Source organism: Lygodium microphyllum, chromosome 6 (genome assembly GCF_053477565.2).
Source record: "Lygodium microphyllum isolate KBCC chromosome 6, Lygodium_microphyllum_v1.1.10, whole genome shotgun sequence".
NCBI classification, from domain to species: domain Eukaryota; kingdom Viridiplantae; phylum Streptophyta; class Polypodiopsida; order Schizaeales; family Lygodiaceae; genus Lygodium; species Lygodium microphyllum.
This window is the reverse complement of record NC_141140.1, coordinates 169,135,648-169,153,934: the sequence shown is the minus strand read 5'-3', so window position 1 is coordinate 169,153,934 and position 18,287 is coordinate 169,135,648. Positions and strand designations below refer to the sequence as shown.

Genomic DNA, 18,287 nt, shown 5'->3' with positions numbered 1-18,287 from the left:
TTAAGAATAGATATCCGATTCCTAGGGTAGATAATCTTATGGATAAGTTACAAGGATCTACCATATTCAGTAAGATAGATCCTAAATCTGGTTATCATCAAGTAAGATTGGATAAATCTGATATATTCAAAACTGCATTTAGAACACAATTTGGACACTATGAATTTCTAGTGATGTCTTTTGGTTTAACTAATGCACCAGCTACATTTAGTCATATGATGAATTGCATATTTCTGAAACATCAGTATTGTGTCATAGTATTCTTTATTGATATATTGGTATTCAGTAAAAATGAGAATGAGCATTATGAACATTTGTCTTTAGTTTTTAAGTTGTTAAAAGACAATCAATTATATGCTAATTCGAAAAAGAGTGAATTCTTCCAAACAGAAATTGAATATCTAGGACATATTGTTTCATCAGAAGGTATTAAAGTTGACCCTAAAAAGATAGAAGCAATTTTAAATTGGCCCATACCCAAAAATATGCATGAGTTATGTTCTTTTCTAGGTCTTGCTAGTTTTTATAGAAAGTTTGTGAGAAATTTCTCATTACTTGCCTTACCTTTGACTAAACTTTTAAAGAAGGGTATTGTTTATAACTGATTTGACAATCAACAAAAGTCTTTTGATTTATTGAAACATGCATTGACCCATGCTCCTGTATTACAACTACCTGACTTCAATAAACCATTCTTTTTAGTAGTTACTAACGCTAGTGGATCTGGAATAGGAGCCGTCCATATGCAAGATAATCATCCCATAGCCTGCTCTAGCTATAAATATAAACCATCTAAACTTAAATATTCTACATATGATAAAGAATTGCTAGCTATAGTACAAGCCTTACGTCAATGGAAACATTATTTAATGGGTTCTGAATTCATGATCAAAACTGACCAACAAAGCATTAGACATCTTCTTAGCCAACCACAAATATCTGACCGACACATTAAATGGACAGCTTTTATTCAAAGTTTTCATCCCCTTATACAATATCAACCAAGAAAAGAAAATGTTGTAGCTGATGCTTTAAGTAGAAGATCGACAATTCATAATATTTCTGTGATATCATTTGATTCCCTTATTCCTATGAAAGATACTTATCATCAGGATCCTACTTTTCAAGCTGATTGGAATAAATTAGTTACAAATAATTGGATTCCTATTGATTCACTGTCTTACAATAATGGATTCATGCTTTATGAAAAAAGATTGTGTGACAGTTTCATTTCGATCATTTGTTTTGAATGAGATTCATTGTCCTCCATATCAAGGTCATAGAGGAAATATATCTACTTTGTGTACATTGACTGTAAATTTTTATTGGCCACATATGGACACTGATGTATCTAACTTTGTATCTGAATGTTTAGTTTGTCAACGAGTTAAAAGACACCATGGTAAACAATATGGTTTACTAACGCCATTATATATTCCATCACAACCATGGGAATAGATTTCAATGGATTTTATCACTGGTTTACCTAACACTAAAGCTAACCATGATATGATTTGGACTGTTGTAGACAGATTTAGCAAACAAGCATATTTCATTCCATGCAAGAAAACTTTAACTGCATCTCAAGCTGCTCAATTGTTTTTGAAAACTGTGTTTACTAACCATGGTTTACCAAAAGTTATTATTTTTTATTGTGATTCTAGATTCTCTAATAATTTTTGGATTACTTTGTTTGCTAGCTTACGAACAAAGATTGATTTTTCATCTGTATTTCATCCTGAAACAAACGGTCAAACAGAAGCTACTAACATTACTATTTTAGATCTTTTGCATACTTACACCATTTCAAAACCACACACATGGGATACACATCTACATTTACTTCAGTTTGCATACAATAATACACCACACACAGCTACAAAGAAAGCACCATTTGAAGTTATTTATGGATACAGATTGCCTACACCTATTGTATCATTATCAAACAAAATTCAAATTGCTCATGATATTGCTAACATGCATGCCACTATTTTTTATGAAGTTAAAGATATGATTGCCAAAGCCCAGCAATCAATACAAAACAAGCAAATAAGAAAAGACAGGCTATGAATTTTAAAGTTGATGATGATATTTGGTTATGCATAGAAAAACGTAGATTACAAAGTGTAGATAAACACCCAATTGTGAAATTAGCACGAAGATTCTATGGACCATTCAAGATCATACACAAAATCAATGACAATGCGTTTAAACTAGAACTACCACAACATTGAAAAATCCACAACACCTTCCATATCAGTTTGTTACGACCCTTTAGAGGCCAATTACTTGTACACCCTGTCTATGAAAACCCTCCTTTATTAGATGATGAGACTGAAATCCTTGAGCCTGAAACTATTATAGATACTAACTTTATGACCACTAGAACTAGCCGTAGATATTCTAGATATTTTGTCAAGTTTAAAAACCTTCGTGTTGAAGAGGCCCAATGGATGCACGCTAGAGACTTAAATGCTTTTCCCACTCTGTTAGCTCCGCATTGAGCTAATAGCAATTGAGGACAATTGCTATCCCACCCCGGGGGTATGATGCCAGGAGGCATATTCCACGGTTGATTCTGTGAGGTTTTACGGCGGATTCCGTAATATTTTATTATTGGGTCTCATACACAAAGTGGATTCTTTGTCCGAGAAGTCGATGGGGACGCCAATCCTTTTCAGGTGTTTTGTTAATTTTATGTGTACATGGGTGATTCCATAGCGGGTGATTCTGCAAAATACATATTTAAATGAATAAACATTTATGAGTTTAGAGTGCGCACTCGTGATAAATTAAGGTTAGGATTGATTTCTAACCTATTTATTTATGTAGCTGAAGACTGCTAGGTATTCACTTTTGTCAGTTTAATTGTATTATTTTTCTGACAATTGTTAATGCTTCAGTTGATGTGTAGAGATAGCAGCGATGGCAGTGGAAAGCATTGGAGGATAGCGTGTATTCAAATTATCGTAAATATTTTGATGGGCGCATATCTTAGGCATGGCGCCTATATTTTTTCGCGCTTATTTATCAAAGTGCTTGATATTTATTTATTATTTTTATATGCGCATGGGTGCATGATTTAGATATTTGTATTGGACATTGTATTTGAGTACGCCTGACTTCTTCGACGCCCATTAGCTTTAATTATATTTAGCACAAAAGCAAACTCAAAAGCTAAAGCGTGCTATTGTGTAATTTTGGGCTATTATTTGAGCATGAAGATAAATAATATATGAAATACATGCTTTGTGGAGTGCTCACACAAGGCATGGGGGGAGATTGCACCCAATTGGTCTCTTGTTCATGTCGTGCAAGCTTTCTACATTGATTTGTGTGCAAAAAGAAGAGTTCTTTTGTTCTTGGGAACCTTCTGACGCTCACTACACGCGCATACGGCGACTGATCTGTGCACTAGTGTCATGGTATGCTCCCAAGTCCTCGCGCACACCATGCACCCAATCTAACCTAGCTCATGTGGGCGGTTTGATCACCTTCTCTTCACATTCCCTGCCTTGGATCACTTGCATTAGTGCGGTTTTCATGCTTGTCTCACCTTGTCAACATCCATGACATTTCAAGTCCGCCCGCCGTGGCATGGATTCTACGACTCGGATCTTATGTGCATCGCGTCCACATGCGTGGGGTTCTCTTCATGTGGACATGCGCCCTCCACAACGTGGATTCTATGACTTAATATTTTGTACCTCGTTGCCTTTATGTGCGCGAAGTTATCTTCATGTGGATGCTCACTCTCGGTGTCATAAAGGGTACGCGATGGCATTCCAAGTTCGTCCATGGCATGGATTCTATGACTCAATCTTACGTGCGTGGGGTTTAGTGCTCGCGTGGACATGGGTCCTCCGTGGTATGAATGACATGTTGTGGCATGCCCCCCTCTCCCCCACCACCTTGTGGCATGCTATGGGCACGTGTCCCCCATGGCGCGTATTCTGTGACTTGATCTTTTTTACATCGTTGCATATGTGTGCATGGGGTGCTCTTCATGTGGATGCTTGCCCTTTGTGTTAGAAATGGCGCGCAACGGCATTCAATCTTTTGTGCGTTGCCTCCATGTGCATGCGGTTTAGGGTTCACGTTGAGTCGCATCCTTCATGGCATGAATGGCATGGCATGCCGCCATGCCTCCCTCTTCAGCTCTCTCATGCCACTTTGTGAGTATACAAGAGCTCTTTGGAATATCTTTGTGTTCATGGTGCAATCATACCAGTGCTAATACACTGGATCCCATCAAAACTCCGCAGTTAAGTGCGCAGGTCAGAACAGTACTAGGATGGGTGACCTCCCGACAAGTTGTGGTGCTACACCCTTTTGCATTCTTGTTTCGAGACCATGGCATGGCAATCCCCTCAAATCACGCCTTGGCTCTCCACGCTGACATCGTGGTAGGAAACCCCCTCGTCTTTCCATGACACGATGCCTCCTCTCCTTGTCGCGATTGTCTTTGCGTATGCCGTGTACGGTCCCTCCCTCTACCTCACTTTCACATGATTTCCCCTCCTCATGATGCGAGGTTTTTTGGGAGGGGAGGGTGTGCCATGTTGTGGGGGGCTTTGGTGGAGTGGGGCTTTCCGAGGAGGGAAGGTGTGCCATGTTGTGGGGGGGGTCAGTGGAGCCAGGTTTCTAAGGAGGGAGGGTGTGCCATAACGTGGGGGGGTTGGGTGGTGCCATGTCAAGGGGGGGTTTTGAGGAGGTCCATGGGGGGGGTTATGGGTGGTTCCATGCCATAGTGGGTTGGGTGGTGCCACTTCATCATGCACAACTTATTCTTTTTTACCTTCTATTTTCATAAAAGGTTGCAGTCTAGAATACCAATCTACAAAAGCTAGAGCTCAATTATATATATGGATTTGGGCATGCTGATGCAAATGCATCATCAATGTTTTTGCAAGTGGAGCTCTCTCAAAATCATGGTTCTTTTGGCATACAAATAAAGAAGATTGATCTCACTCCTTTGCACTTTATTTTAATTCATTCTGGTAATTGTTTAATATGGTTAATTTTCCTTCAACAATTTGACCACCTCATATCTTTAAACCCATACATTCTAGAACCAATTCATTTAACAACCTCTTTTCTCAGTAGGAAATGACCATCTCTTTTATTACAAATATGCAAACGACATTGTCCTTGGTGATAAAATGTTAGCTTGGGATGAGAATATCAACTAAATGGTTTCCTACTCAATTACATGTAAGTTTTCAATTGTTAGAAAATGATGCTATTATAAAAGGCATCAATTTTCATGCTTCCTAAAAAAGAATAGTTTCTTGTTTGAATAATAAATCTATGGTTTGTAGATATTCATTCTACTATGGCCAAAGGGCTCTATAATCCATTCACCTTGGAGGGAACAATCGTCATTGATGATGTTGTGATCTCAGTTCATAGTGAATGGTTTCTTGATAGCCATTTTTCTGCACTCAAAATTACACATCAGCTTTCATCGACTTATCAGGTAAATAAACATGCATGTTGTTCTCATTTCTTAGCATACATAAAATATTTGACTCTTCATTATAAAGTGTTTCCAAATTCTTACATGTGGTTACTAGTTTCTTCCTAGCTTGTGTCTCACACAAGTTTCACGATTGCAAACCTTGCTTGTTATACCACGACTCTTGTATCAATTTTTAGAAAAGGATGCTTAAAGTAGACTCTACCATTTCCTTGATGCAAGTATTTGCCTACCCAAGTTTGGGAGAAACTATGGAGGTGGCATTTTTCTAATAGCTTTTGTCTTATTACTTTAGGAACATTTAATATAATTAATACCTCCATGTTCTCAATCCTAGAAAAGGAGAATCCTTATTTAAGAGTTTAAGAACAAAAATTCACACAACAATACAATATCTTAGTTTATCTATTTTATTAATTAAATCTTCATCAAAATCTCTCTCTTTCTCTCTCTCTCTGTCTCTCTCTCTCTCTCTCCCCTAATGTATGTGTGTGTGTCTGAGAAGGAATTCACTTATTAATGTGAGGACTTTGAAAGCTTCACATGAAAAATACAACACCAAATATATTTTTTCTAACATATGATATTGAAATCAATTAGAATAATTTGATGCAATAAAATTACTTTACCATAACAATGTATAATAGGTCCAAATACAAAATAAAGAATAAGAATATGTGCATTACATTCATCCATAATATGCATACACATTATGCTAGATGATGCCATCAAATATCTAGGTGGTTCATATACATGTGGATTGCAAGTTATTTCTTATCCTTTTATAACATGCTAAGTCAAGGTGATTACAACTAATGTTGTTATTTCATATTGGATGTGATTATTTTCATGGAGAAATAAAAGCATCAAAATTAAGTTGATAAGTTAGGAGTGGTGTACTTTCTTTCCAAAGTTGTATTATTGCTTCCTAGCATGTTGTAAACATCTCATACAAACGTGGATTCTAATCTTTCCATTGGAGAGTTTAATGAGGATTTAGAAAATGACAGTGTCTTTTATGATACCTTGGTCTAAGAAGGTTTGTAACATAGATCTAGTAGTCATAAGGTCTTGCTTATTGAAAAGAAAACATTGGTAAAATTAGCACTGTTGTTTTCTCTAATTAATATGCTTGATTAGCTACTATCCATTTAAAGATTCACTACTATCAACCCACATTGGCATATGGGAAACTCTCAAAGAAATGATTAAATATTAATTTTCTTCCATTATCAGTGGTTTTAAATATTCATCATTTTGTGACTTTTAGATATATTTTATTTCACTCAAACAAACCACTTAATAGATACATAATAATCACATCATTGTATAACAATGACATTAGTTAAAACAAGACTATAATAGCTAATGATGTCCCAAGTCATAGAGATATAATATTTATGGCCTAGAAATAGATGTGGATAACAATAATAGCCAAAAAGGTAAATGTACATAGAGATACAAGAATTGGCTTAGATTTTGTATACTAATAATCAATTTGTGCAAGTGTGGGAAGATATGGGATTCACAAAATTTGAATTAGTATCAAATTTGTACTTACAAAAGAATGCAACAAAACTCTAATGGGTTTGCATGGATTTGATCACATCATTATTACATTTTGAGACCACTACCAATTTTCCATCTTCTCTATCTAGCATGAAGTAAAAGGTTTGAGATTGTCTATCATCATTAACCAATGATGTTCTAGCCTTGATTAGCTAAAGAATTTAATGAAACTAAGCCTATCTATGGCTTTCAGGAACCAATTTTTTCAACCAAATAGAGGTTTTTGACGAGCAATACCTTCTTATCATACAAGTTCATCACCATCTCTTGATTTCCATATAATGTATATTGTTGATCAAAGTAACGTTGAGATGTAGAGAGAGAAGATATGTAGAGATGCGATGGGGAGAGAAGAGACACACCATATAAAACTTCTTCATAAAAAGAAGAAGAAAACTATTGGATAGAGGCAGCAGCTGAAAGTTCAATTGAGATCTGAATATCCTTGCACAAAAAAAGAATGACATCTCCTATTACCAGGCCTTGCATAGAAGGAATAGAAATGTCTAGCATACCATTCCTATGGGCTCTAAAAAGTTTTGACATTTGAAGAAAGGCATGTAGTGTGCTGCAAGACTGAGCAGGAATTGTAAAAGGAATTGAAGGAGTAGCAACTGCCACTAATGCAACACTGTGTTTCAGGCACTTCCTTTGAATAACTAGAGGTGAGGGAGAATCATCATCCTCAATGATTACAACATCATCTTCATGAGGAGGATGAGGAACCTCTGGAGGATGAACTATAGGTAAAGGTACTTCCTTTGCTAGGGGCAACATGCATCAACGATACATAAATGTAGAATCCAAATCTGACATTAGTCACATTTCCTCTACTAGCTCTAATCAACTATTGATCCATCTTTGCTAGGAGATAGGTACTCCAATCAATGGTAATACCTTTCAAGACCATACAAGAAGTTGTGAACAAATCCTTTGAGAGGTAATGAGATAAGGGTTTGGCAGGCATAAACCTATCTTGAAGAACATAGCGAGTTGGAAATCATAGAGACGTAGACCCCTGACATGGTAATAACCTTCTTTGGATCCAAAACATCCAGAGGCTACTTCTATAATAGCTTCAAAATATCGTTGTTGGAGAACAATTGACGACGGGTACTAGGGAAGGACTCCCCACAATATGGCAAAGAAAGAGCCTTCCCCAAACTCTTAGGTGTCATAAGAATAGTTATACCATAAACAAGACTAGATCTCTTATTGTAAGAGGTTAAAAATTGATCATATATGTCAAGATCATCTGGAAGTAGTTGTAAGGAAATACTCACAAACTTAGATAATCCTGCTTTAGCAACAAGATCTGAATCTAGCAATAAGGAATGATCATGCAATACCAAAGACAATTACTAGATCAGGGGAGGGGTTTGAGGCACCATTAAGATGGTTTACACACATAGACAGTCACAACGAATGCCTGTAAAACAACAAGATAGGAACATAAATGATATCAATCATAATAAACCCACATAACTCGACCGATCGACTAATCACCCTAAGTAGTCCAGAATCTAGGAAGAATCTGGCATGACCTCTACATACATATGATCGAAAGTTTCATGTGATGCAAATAATCACACACCATGAAACCCCATATCAAGCAAAAAAAGGAAAAAGAAAAAATACATACCATACCTTAACTCATCAATATGAGCAAAACCAAAACATAGAATCACATAAGAACTGATCATACTAACATGACACTCGAACTCTTTAACCTTCATCACGACAATAGGGACTAGATAACACTCCAGTGTTCCCATCACCACAAATCACATTCATTAAAAAGGAAAATGTGTACTGTGAGGGGAAAGAAATATAATGAAGGATTCATTTTAATAAAACTATTAATAATGGATGAAAATTTATTTGGTAATAAATCTTAAAAAGAAAACCATGGTTCCTTATTATCATTTATTTAAAATTTATTAAGTTAAAAATGATACTTTTAGGGTAACCCAAACTTCGAGCCTTGATTGAGGGTCTCTAAATGCACATTCATTTATTAAAATTTAATTGTATATTAGGTGTTTGTTAGCCAGCGCGTGCTTTTTGGTAACGATTGGTTCATTTTAAATTAAAATCAAATGTGTCTGTAGCGCACGAAGTGCATACTAAGTGAATGGTGAGTTGATTTTAATTTAAAAAATATATGTGTATGTGACACGAGCACGTGTGAAAAACTTGGTGATCTTGATTTCTTCTAATAATTCATTGTGGATTTTGAGTATAAAATTTAAAAAAAAAAACTTGGGAGGGATATGTATGCATTGTTAGTAATAGAGAGAATGCAATCACAATGTAATCTAATATGAAAATCTAACAAGTTGAAAATTTTTCCAGATATTAATGAATTTAGATATGAATATTGGATTAATATTTTCTTTTTTCAAAAATTAAAAAATTATGGGTTGAAATTTAAGCACACAAGTTCGATAGATTTTTCAAAGTTTTCTAGAAAATTTTAGTCATTTTTGGAGTGGAAAAAGAATTTTGCAATGAATTCACATGTGAAATAAGGGTTTTCTTATTCAGTTAATTGGTTGCCAATTAATTTTGATCAATTTAGCACATGTAAGTTATCTAAAAATATATAGAAAGGTGTGTATGATTTTCTAGAATTTTTTTTGAATTTTTAAAAAGCAAATTTCAAACATTTTTTTGTTAAATTTCCATGAAATTAATGGCTTTTCACTATTTTTAAAATTTCTATTCGCATTGCTAACTGAGAAAAATTTTGAAATTTTCCAACAAATATCAAATTCTTTCAGAAAATATTTTAGAATTTTTAAATATCGATTTGGCATTTTAATAAAAATTTTATGCTTTTATATGGATTTTTATAAGTTTTTATGCGTTTTTAATTGTTTTCGATTTTGAGAGATTTAACAATTCAAAAAAATGTACCTAGAAATGGGTTGAGTGTCAGCTTCATGTGAACATTAGTTAATGCATCACCCCATGGAAAAAACCGCACACACATCCTTGCACGTGAGCAATCACAATCAGAAACACACATCACAAGATGTACAAAGCCCGCATACGAACAAGGCCTTAGAAGGCACACACGCTGTCGGAGGGGTTTTTATCGAAAGGTCGAATCCACTGGGGATCAGAAGTAGAAGGAAGTAGAGATAGGAGATGGAAGAGAAGATAGAGAATACCCAAGTGGTAAACACAACAAAAACAAATCACAATGAATTAATTCAATATGTATTGAAAAAACCTGGAATCTTTGCACTACTCAAAAGCAATCTCTAGGCACTAGTTCTCCTGGAGCTCCTTCGTAGACCAAAAACGTGGATCAGAAATATCAGCTCTTTCTCTACTGCCCGGAACTCAAATCTGATTGGCTCTGAAAGGGGGTTAAACCCAAATCTGACAACTCCGGTCATGGATCTCCCAGATCACTCCTTTTCGTTCAATCTGCAGTTTTCAGCGTGTTTACAGTGATCGCGATGTGCGCGATTTCGTCCATCTGTCTTTTTTATGCAAAATGTCATAATTGGCTGAAAAAACAACTAGCTTTTTGCATGCCATCCTAATCTAGAAACTTTTTCTAAATTTTTTTGGATTTTTACAATAAATAATATAAAAAATAGGCTAAAAGAATCCAAAAATCTAGTATTTTCGGAAAATCCATGCAACTCACACTAGTACTAATGGCTCAGATCACATTGACTCTCTAGATCAATAGAGAAGTCGGATGATGATGCATTTCATACTTTTTCACACTATGTCCTCATAACATCACGACATCCACCCCCTCTGAACCTGCACATCCTCCAGTATGTGCCAAAATCCTAGTTGTCACCAGATTCTGAGTCTTCCTCATTCTCTACAACCATATCCTTTACTTCTTCATCTTCCATATCTTCCTGGCTAGCCCCTGTATCATGGCCACTATTTTCTTCCAATTCTGGCAACTCATAGGCAGTAGATTCCCGCCTTTTGAATAATTTGATTCTTTTCCTTACTATCGAAAGTTTTATGGCTATCCCATCCAGCTCATTTAATGCATAACTAGTATTATCAAACACTTGTCTTACCACATAGAGTCCAAACCATCTTTTGGAAACTTTACGCATGGCATTGTGTTGGTTATCTAAACTGCTATCATAAAACAATACCCAATCCCCATCTTGTATGGTTCTTGGTCTCAGTCTATGTCTTTTGTCAAACAGTTTCTTATTCTGTATCCTTGCTGCCCTTAACTTTGTAATTGCTGCCTCTCGATTCAACTCCTCCTCTCAAGGTAACACACTCCATGTGAGTGTCATCTCTCCTCTATCGGCATGATAGGTTTTGACCATACATCAGCTCTACAAGCATATATGCTGTAACAGCACTATGAGTTGTTCTGTCGGCTCACAAAGCATAAGGGAGCAATCGTGGCCACTCTTTTACCTTCTTTCCACATGCTTTTGCCAATGCCTTCACAATAGGTGGATGACCTCTTTCACTTTGTCCATTTCCTTCAGGGTTATAGGCTGAAGTTAAAGCAAGCTTTATCCCCAACCATGCAAAGAAATCATGAGCTTTATCTGCATCCAGCTCACCCTTATATATCTGCTGTAATTTTTTCCACATAGTCATATCGACAAAAGATCTCTTCTAAGAGAAAAGTAGATACGACATTTGTCGTCTTAGTACGTAGAGCTCTCCCTTCCACTTGATTAGTCAAGTATTCACGAGCAAGCACAAGATACCTCATTTGCCAAAGACCTGTAGGCATTGTGACCAAATCCACCACCCACTTAAAATGAAGAGACAATGGATATGTGGGTTGCAATCCATCCCAATGTCTCAGAGTTGAATACATTTGACATGTCGTACATGTTTCCACAAAGTGAGCAACATCCTTATACATTCACTGCCACCAATATCTTTCTTTGATTTTTGTAAAAGTACCCCAAACAGCTCTATGGCCAGCCCATAAGCTTGCATGAAATTCTTGTATTATTTTTACGTGTGAAGATCTGTCACCCAAAACTCACAATGGCATACCTTGTTTCTTTTTAGCTTGCTTCCATAAGTATCCATCTTTCAAGAAAAATCCATAGGCTTTCCTCTTGATCTTCTTAAACTCCTAATCTGAGCATTCATCTCTCTTTGTTAATGTACTGAGATATTGACCAATTCTCAGCCACTCTCTTGCATATTTGTGTGCAAAACATCTAAAGTGTCTTCTCTTTGTTGTCCAAGCTTCTATTAATGCTGTAGCAACACCTTGCATTGCTAAATTCACTCTTGCAACATCATTTTTAGCCATAAGAAAGTCAACTTCTTCCTCCTCATCCATCATCCCATCTTCATTCTCATAGCGTGCTCGAGATAACATGTCTACCACTGGGTTATCTCTTCTTGCAATATGCTAAAATTCACAGCTCAAAGATTTGATGTATGCAATCCATCGAAGCATAGCAATGTCCGGGGTAGCACAACTAGTAATCATACCCAATACCGGCAAACAATCAGTCTCAATGACTACATGGCCTATCGATCCTTTAGTGTTTCGAAATTTGAAGCTAGAGGTGTTAGAAAAGTTACCACAAGGATAACACGCTTGTGGTAGCCAAGTATTCATAGCGATGTTACTTTTTGATCCTTCGATGTCGGCTCTTCCTATCATTACGAAGCAGAATTTGCCAAGTGTTGGATTGTTCACCCACAAATAGGGAACATGAGCTGGGTTTAGACCACAGATTAGTTTTACCCTACTGATGAGTGGTGCCGCAATAGTAATTCAACTTAGTACGAGAGGAACCGTTGATTCACATAATTTGTCATTGCGCTTGGTTGAAAAGCCATTGGTGCGAAGCTACCATGTGTAGGATTATGAGTGAACCCCTCTAAGTGAGAATCCATGCTAGATGCGGCACTCTCTACCTCCCTGATTGTTACCTAATTGATAGTAGGGGCACTTGTACGTCACCGAGAGTATGTGTCAAGAGTCTCCCTCACCACCTTGTGGCATGCTGTGGGCATGTGTCCTCCATTGCACGTATTCTACGACTTGATATTTTATACATTGTTGCCTACGTGTGCACGTGGTGCTCTTCACGTGGATGCTTGCCCTTCGTGTTAGAAATGGCACGTGACGGCATTCAATATTTTGTGCATTACCTCCATGTGCGAGGGATTTAGGGTTCGCATTGAGTCGCGTCCTCCATGGCATGAATGACATGGCATGCCACCATACCTCGCTCTTGAGCTCTCTCATGCCACTCTATGAGTATACAAGAGCTCTTTGAAATTCCTTTGTGTTCATGGTGTGGTCATACTAGCGCTACTACACCGGATCCCATAAAAAATCCGCAGTTAAGTGGGCTTGGGCCAGAACAGTACTAGGATGGGTGACCTCCTGAGAAGTCCTCGTGCTGCACCCTTTTGCATGCTTGTTTCGAGAGCATGGCATGGGAATCCCCTCGAATCACGTCTCGACTCTCCACGCTCACATCGTGGTAGGAAACCCCCTCACCTTGCCATGATGATACGATGCTTCCTCTCCTAGTCGTGATTGTCTTTTTGTACATCATGCATGGTCCCTCCCTCTGCCTCGCTTTAACATGATACCCCCTCCTCACGATGCGAGGTTTTTTGGGAGCAGAGGGTGTGCCATGTTGTCGGGGGGGTCACTGGAGTTGGTTTTTCTAAGGAGGGAGGGTGTGCCATGTCTTGGGGGGGTTGGGTGGTGCCATGTCATGGGGGGTTTTTTGAGGGGGGGTTTGCATTAGGGCCAAAAAAGCTTCAAAAAATGCACTTTTGTTAATCACGGGATTAAGGAAAGGGCCAAAGAGAGTTCGCCACGTGTGCAAGAATATGGTATTCTTGTCTCCTCTTTTTTAGAGATAGTGGAGTCCATTTCGTGATTCTCTCTTCTTTTTTAGCCAAAACCCCTAAAGTCTGACATGTTTTGGAGTCCCAAAGACGTTATTTACTTACAAATCTGACAAAATACATGACAGAGATGTGATGAAATTAATAATGAGTTTTTTGAAAGTCGGGAGATCTTTCAATATTGTTTTTGGCGCCCAATACATACTCATTTGGGTTCTTGGCACTACTTTTTAGTTCATTCACCCCTCTTTGAGCTTCTTTCTCTGCGCTTTCATTCTTTTCATGGCTTCCTCCAGGCGCCCTTCTCGTTTAATACACTCTTGCATAGTCTATAGCCAGGGAGTAGATGGAAATTTTGAGCCCAAAACCTTTGCTGTAAATGATTGGGTTACCATGCTGCCATCTTGCAAGGGCTCCCATAAGGTGAAAAGAAGAAAACGAGAAGATATAAAACATCACTGGAAGGGGCGTATCATTGCCTTCAAAATTATGCCCGAAGGCTGGTTTGTCAAGGTGCAACATGTTTACATGGCCAAGGATATGCACTTGCCTCCAAACGAACGTGTTCCCCAACAAACACATTGTAAGTTATAAGTTGAATAACGTATATAATTCTTTTCCATTTATGCAAGTTCTAACAAACGGTTCGTCATTGTAGATATCTTTCCGTCAACAAGTATTGAATGGCAACCTGTGGAAAGCCTAAGTGGGACTTTCCATGCCATTCATAAGGTATTGGCAGACATTATTTATGCCGATCAAACTGTGTCTTTTTATAGTGAATGCAAGGTTTTTATATATTATGCACAATATGTGGTTCCCTCTAAAGCGGATAGGTATGGGAATATCGAAGATTTGCCATTGCCAAGTCTTTCATCTCTAAATTAGGAGATTCCTGACAAGGTAACAGTGCAGAGTTTCAAATTCAAAATATCTCAGGATATTAAAAAGTCCATGACAGCTGGAAGGATCTCAAGAAGAATACGTTTATCATGGTTTGTACCCCTCCATATCTTCGTGGCTTGCTTCAAAACAACAAATTTACAAAGAACGAAGGTATCCTGGTTAAGTAGAAACTTTTCGGAAGAGGATTTGGACAACACTATAGGGACGCATTGGAAATCTAGAGAGTGCAATCACAAAGGTGATATCTTGAGGTGCAGTGCATGCCCTCAATCCTTGGCTTTGGCTTACAGTATCCCTCGCCAAAATCTTGCTTTGGGCTTTGATTACAGGCGATACAAACTAAGATTGGGTATTTGGGTTCCCTTGGATTTTGATACAGATAACACACCATATAAACTTGTGGTGCACGTTTTTCCGCATGAAGTAAAGAAGGTGAATGTTACTTCCAATTGGAGTCTGAAAGATGTGAGGGATACCTTGGAATTTCTAGACAATACATCCCCTAGATATAAGTTCAAAGTAAATGGTGTAACAATTGGTAAAAGAGCCGAGCGCTCTTTCTTTTGTACGAGTTGTTTGTCTCCCACAATTGTGAGTTTGGGGCCTTGAGAATGAAAACTTGGCAGGAATTTATCTTAATAAACTGTCCTTAAGATATTCTTTAATGAGAACTTTATAAGCTATCGTGAAGCAAGTCGCCTTTCGAATGTGTATAAATAAAATGTACATTGCATCCGATTTATAAGTGAAAATTTCCATTATTTATCTTAATAGACTTTCCTTAAGATATTTTTTAATGGGAACTTCATAAGCTATCGTGAAGCAAGTCGCCTTTCGAATGTGTATAAATAAAATGTACATTGCATCCGATTTATAAGTGAAAATTTTCATTACACAATGAGGTACAAAAATTGCATAAAAATGTACAAAGCCAAAATAATAAGGCTCGTGTATAAAATGTACATTACATTCGATTTACAAGTGAAAATTTTCATTACACAATGAGGTACAAAAATTGCATAAAAATGTACAAAGCCAAAATAAAAAGGCTCGTGTATGCTTATGTTTGCTATTTTCATTCTTTATCGATTTCTTCAAAGATATTTTTTCTCATAGGGCCTTTCTTTGATTGTTGAAAAAATTTGACCTTTACAGGTAGTCTCTTTTCTTGGGGCTTAAGAGGGGATGGATCAAATTTAAGAGGAGAGAGCACTGGCATTCCTTTTTTCTTAGACTCTGCAGCAGTGGTCCCATTGCCTTTTCCCTTGCCCTTGTCTTTACCATTGCCATTGTCCTTACCCTTTCCCTTGACCTTTCCCTTGCTTGTACCCTTGGCCATTGAAGTTTTGGGAGGAAGAGGGGAGTCAGGATCATACGGTGTGATTGCTTTGTCTAGAATCAGCTCGATGCATCTCTCCCTTATCCACCAAACATATGATTCAGGATAGTCTCTACACTGTAAGAATAAATATTATAAGTTAGTGAAAAGACATCATGATAAGGGTTACACAAACATAAAATGAAATAAACTTACATTCACTCCTTCTATTTGTAACAGCTTTGAATCCACTGTTCTGCAAATGTTTGAGATAACTCTCCATCCACAAGAATGCGCATCGCTTTGCAATGGAACTTCTTGTAGAAGAAAAGTATACGGCCTTTGAGGATCAGCAAGATCCTCGTATGTTGTATCCAAAAATGTAGAAATGAGTCTAGCAGCACTGCAAAAGGAAGCTTTGTAAGTTCAAAATATTATTTATAAAAGAAATCAAAGTAAGTAATTTTCTTCCAACATACATTCGTGCTTGACCGTGAACACCGCTGAGAGAATTCATAAAGATAATTTCCCTTGAAAGACAATTAATGTAGATGAGACTCCAATGCCCTCTGCAAATTCATAAAAGAGGTGAGTAGAAGGGTGAAAGCAAATGAACATAAATTTTCCTCTACAGAAAAATAAAAATACCTTTCTACATAAGGGAAAAAGATGTGGTAATTTCTCACACTATCGAAGCTACGAAAAAATGGTGAAATATTAGAACCAGATTTTGCAAAAAGTCCCACAGAGAGAAGTGGATCAACAATGTATATTGTTCTTCGGATATCGAGAGTGAGAGAGGAGACCAATGCCCTGCAGATAATAGCAAAAGCTATTCAATACCAATTTCATCCAAAATATAATTGAACCTATAAGACTTAACTTATGCAACAAAAAACCTTACCTTATGCAACAAAATACCACGGAGTCAGATAGTTGGAGATCCCTTTTTTCCAACATGGGCTTGTCCTCGGGAGATATACTAAGATATTCCTCGTCAGGTTCCCCAGCAACATTCACAAGAATCTGCCCATACACTTTGCCCATCCTCTCGCTGTTGACGGGAGCAAGTGATGCGGCTTTCCTCTTGTAAACATCATCTTCAGTTTCAAACACCTCCTGATTTTCTTCACTCAAGAAAGCCTCCTGCTGGGTGGCACCCCTTGTAGGATAAAGGTGACTAACATCCTCAACATTTAGCTTTTTCTCTTTCCTGGACAATTTTGGGGGAACGTTAAGGATTTCAAAGGCTTTTTGATCATTGGAAGGCAAGGGCCTCAGGACTTTGTCAAACCTATACCTCACTCTGCTGATGATGCTGAAATCTTTATTCATAAGGGTGATCCTATGAGCATGGGCGGCAGCAATGTAAGAGTCGTTCATGAAATCAATAACAAAATCTTCTGCGGCCTCTTGCAGGGCAAGAATGGCTGAGAGTTGCCACTTCTTATTTAGACCAGACACAGTTGCCACTTGAGACAATCTATCAGAGATCTCTTTAACCACCCTTATAAAAGCAGCTTTTGGAATGACATGCTGTGTAGCTCTCTGGGCTTTCCTGATCTCACTGAAACATCTTTGCATATAGAAGAACCTCGACTTCCTCTTTCTCTTTTGTGGCTTGGGGTGTTCAGTGGCCTCAGCAGATGTGGGCTCAGGTACCATTGTAGGGAATGAATCTTTCACAGGGTAAGCCTCATCCTTTGCTTCATCAACTTCAGGTGAAGAAACATTTATAGCAGATGTAAGGACAACACCTGGTGTAGGGGGGATTTCTGTTGTAAAATGCTCTGGAGCTTGTGATGAACCAGCTTCTTCTACCCCCTTAGATTCATCAAATTTTAACTTTCTTCTACCCCCACTGTCCTTCCCATCTAGATACACTCTTCTTGCAGTTTGCTTTGTCCTTGCCATCCAGAAAAGCAAAAATAACAACCAGAAGGACAATAACTGAAAGACAAATTGGTGAGGAAAAAGACGAAATGAGCAATTCCGATACGGCGCGATATGAACAAAGCGAGCAGAATGGAACAGCGCCCTCGCTCCATATTAGAGATCAGATGCCGATACAGCGCGATAGGGAGGAAACGAGCCGAATGGAACAGCGCCTTCGCTCCGTATTGGAGATTAGATGCCGATACGGCACGATAGGGAGGAAACGAA

At 37.8% G+C, this 18,287-nt stretch overlaps 1 pseudogene; it reads left to right on the top strand.

The window, feature by feature from the left end:
* Positions 1 to 13,330: 13,330 nt before the first annotated feature.
* On the top strand, positions 13,331 to 13,449 carry LOC148035401 (5S ribosomal RNA; annotated as a pseudogene).
* Positions 13,450 to 18,287: the final 4,838 nt, after the last annotated feature.